The sequence below is a fragment of the Sorex fumeus genome, unplaced genomic scaffold, assembly GCF_029834395.1.
Source record: "Sorex fumeus unplaced genomic scaffold, SorFum_2.1 ptg000002l, whole genome shotgun sequence".
Classification (NCBI taxonomy): Eukaryota; Metazoa; Chordata; class Mammalia; order Eulipotyphla; family Soricidae; genus Sorex; species Sorex fumeus.
In genome coordinates, this window is record NW_026606059.1 from 52,165,329 (window position 1) to 52,169,408 (window position 4,080).

The 4,080-nt window shown below is 33.4% G+C and overlaps 1 pseudogene; it reads right to left on the reverse strand.

The window, feature by feature from the left end:
• Positions 1-2,164: 2,164 nt before the first annotated feature.
• LOC130021355 (AP-3 complex subunit sigma-1-like) lies at positions 2,165-2,746 on the reverse strand (annotated as a pseudogene).
• Positions 2,747-4,080: the final 1,334 nt, after the last annotated feature.

A 4,080-nucleotide genomic window follows, 5' to 3' on the forward strand; every position in this document is an offset into this window, starting at 1 on the left:
CATAAGTAAAAATATAATTTCACTTTGAAATTTATATGCTCATCAGAAAGGAAGAAACAAAATGATTTTAAAATTATAATATATTTTATTTAAATTGTAAGATGTTTTGGTAAAAAAATATAAAAATAAATTATAAAAAACATGGGTATTACTTCTATGTCTACAATAAATTCATCTTTCACTATCACTTGGTTTTTTAAATAATTAAACACTTTCTCCATGTATTTGCAATTCTAAAATTACCTTTTGTATATTTTTTAGCATTTTAATTCATCAAATTCATAGTGTATTGAATCATAAGTAAATAACCACAAGAAGATAATTTTCTAAAATTATCACTAGTTGAGTTGGCTTTCACATGAAATGATAAGATTTGAAATAATTTTGTTGCAAATTAACCATCATCAACTATAATCTAGAAATTCCTTAAACAATCTTTCTCTCATAAGCATGGGAAAAGCAAAGCAGTCGTAATAACACACTATGTTTTATGATAGATCTGATGATACACAGCACTAAAAATAAAAGGTTATGATTTTGTACTTGAAAATATACATTTATTGATGAAATAATTTTTAGGGACTTGATTGTGATAAAATAGAATTGAGTTGAACAGAGATAATCACAATGTTAATATAATAGCAAAAAAATCCTTTTGATTGTTTTAGAAACCTATTTACTGAACACAGTAAATCCTAATAACTTGATAATAGCAACTATAGAACAATCACAGTCATGCGTTGACTTATGAAATTAAAACTGAAAGCAAATCTGGATAAAGTAGCATTTGATGGCTAGAGGACACTGAGATTTAGTTATTCCAGATTAAATTCATATTTATGGAGAATTCACTATGTACCAGGAATTACATTGATAATTAATATGTAAACTTCATTAAATTTTCGATTTACTTAGAGGCACAATGATGAGAAGTTAGATAACTTACCCACAGTTACTTAACTAAATTACATATATATGAATAAAATACATAAACAGTAATCAAGATCTGCTCAATTTAAATCCAAAATCCATTCTCTTTTCTCAGTCAGAAAAAATTACTTTACTAAAGGCTTCTGGAGAATTACTTTGAGGACAAACTTGAGAAGCTGTGACTGCAACTACAACAAAAAGAATAAAGACAAGAAGAGAAGAACAGAAGGGAGAGGAGGAGAGAGGAGAAAGGCTAAGAAGAAACAAAGAATGGAAGAACCAGGAAATGAAAGGAATATGCCACACAAATATGCCCAACTGATCACTACCTACTTATTTAAATGGTAAAAATAAAATAATCGATAATAACAGATGCTGGTGAGGAGACAGAGAGACAAGTTCATGTGCATATTGCTGATGGAAACACATGGTAAAATGCTATGTATTAATTTGCTTAGAAACAAAAAAATGAGATATTAAATTAATGTGGATTCTAGCAATTGTATTTAACTTTTTGGAAAAAAAATGTAATTTTCTATGTAATTCTTATATACATAGAATAATTGTAAAAGTTTACATTTATCTGCATATGTTTGTACAAATGTGTACAAATATATGCATAGAATAAAGTTTAAATTTTATTTATTTATTTATTTATTTTTAACAGTGATAAAATATACTTTGATTTACTTTGTTGAGTCAGAGGATCATAAAAAAAATTATTGCTCAAGTATGTATCAGGCAAACAGAAAGGTGCTTTTGAAGTTCAGTTACCTTGGAGTTTATTTCAACTAAGAGGAAAAGGTCATGTTTTCATGCAATACATACTTGGTTCTTTAACGATTATGACAAGTACAGAAAGAATTAAGGAATGCTGCACTTGTGATCCATACAAAACACCAACCATTTTGGGTAGTACATAATTTAAAGAAATGTCTCAAACAGTTTTTGAAATACTGTGGTAGCCAGTACATAGAGGCATGCCTTAAGTGGGCATGGGGATTCAGTTTAGAAAGAACAAGAAAAAATACACCAAAACTACTCGATTTCTTTAAAATCGCTGAACAAGAAAAGCAACATTGAACTCTTATACTTTTTAAACAACTTCTATACAGTACCTTGCCTTAACCCCAAGAGTGTAAGTTAAGACTCTCCTCTCCTCTGTTTTTAGTAAACAACTGCATGGTAAACTTAGATCCACTGAATTTTACCTGGGAGTGGCCTTTTTAATTTTTTATTTAAAAGAGGGCAGGTTTGGCGCTTTTAAACTGATGTCACCAATGTTAATATTTCTTGGGATCTCAGGAAGATTCATATTCTTTACAACTGATATGGCAAGGGCTGGAGCTCCTGTTAAGACAGCCCCAGATTTCTCTGAGGTTTTGTGCATCAATTTGTGTGACAGTTTCATTCATTTTGGTCTCCAAGACCATTCCCCCATCACCATTTCTGCAAGGATATTGTGAACCTTGTCTACATGGAAAATTAAATCCAGTTCACAAACATTTTTTTCAAAACACTTGTCTAGTGTTTCCACAAATACCTGAATTAAGTCTAAAATGCCAAGTTCACTTTCTGAAGTATCTACGCAGAAAACAAAATATAATGTTGCATAATGTCTGTATATCAGTTTGTTGTCAGATCCTCCAATCAATAAGCCTCCTTCTAGGAAATTACAAACATGTTCATCTCTCTTGGATTCCAAATGGAATGTCTCCGGGATGATCTGATGTTGTCTATCTTCACTGTAGGGCTGGTAGAACTTGGAGAGCCGTGGCTTCCCAGAGTTGTTGAAGATCAGAATCACCTTGATCATGGCTGAGCCGGGCCAACTGGGTGAGCGCTGGGGGCCACGCCTCAGGATCTCCCTGATGATCCTTCCCCACCCGCCCCCTCCTGCATGCCCGCTGTTTAAATTTATTTTAAGTAATTTATAATTCATTAGTAATAGTGAAAATCTAGGGAAAAATCATCTATCATTCAAAAGGTAAATGATTAAAAAAACTTGTATTACCATACCATGAAATACTACGTCTCAGTGAAAAAATTCAACTTTTTATATACTGCCAATCTAGATGAGTCTTCAAATAATAATTATAAATGAAAAGTTCAGCCCAGTCGAATATACTTATATGGATTCTAATTATACAAATGTTTTTTAAATATAAAATTGAAATAAAATAAAAAAATATTAGTTGGAGTAAAGCTGGTTTAGTTAAAAGAGATTATAAATATCCTTGTGATGAAAATGTCTTGTGGACAGCTACATCAGTGGGAATGTATCTTCTTTAATCACTTTTCCTTACACCTCATTAAACAGTCTCCTGCACCCAACCTAACTAGTGAAAATGTTTTGTCAAGTGCCCAGGAATTAAGAGAAAATCTGATGAACCCAGTCCCGTTATCTTCATTTTGGCAGAGGATGGCTAGGGTGAAGGAAAGGTAACTCCAAACAATGCCCAATGTCAAACACCTGCATCAGAATGTCTAATGTCAGTCTGAAATTGTGATGCTGCTTCTGTACAGCATTGCTGGGCAGTATCAGGGCCAGACCTGGTGGTGCTCAAGGACCAAGCACTGCCAGGATTGAAACTTCGATCTTTGAATCCCCAAACTCTTTCCCTTTCCCTAGACCTCAATTTTGAATGAGGGAAAGACCTGATTCAGATTCTCCAGAATGTTTCACTCCACTTCAAACACAATCATCTTTTGAGAGAAATTATTTCTCGCCTCTCTTTGTCAGTACAGGCATACATCACTGTATCCTTGAGAAGAGTGACATTAAATTACATGGAGGAACAAGGAAGTGGAAAGAACACAGGGGCTGGGTCAAGGAACATGATGCAGTTCTTAGACTTCAATCACACATGGTCTTATCTGAACAGTGTATTTGAATTATCTTAGCTTCAGTTTTGCCATTTGTTTCCGGGGTAATTTAGAGAACATGTAGCCTCTTTTCATAATGTTTTATAAACAGGAAAAATCCTCAAGAGTTCAGGGGTTGTGTCTGTTTCATTTTTCACTGTATCTTCAGGGGGGATTTCTTTTCTGTTTGTTTGTTTTTGAATCACACCTGGCAATGCTCAGGGGTTACTCCTGGCTCTGTACTCAGGTATTAGTCCTGGCGGTGCTCAGGGGACCATATGGGAT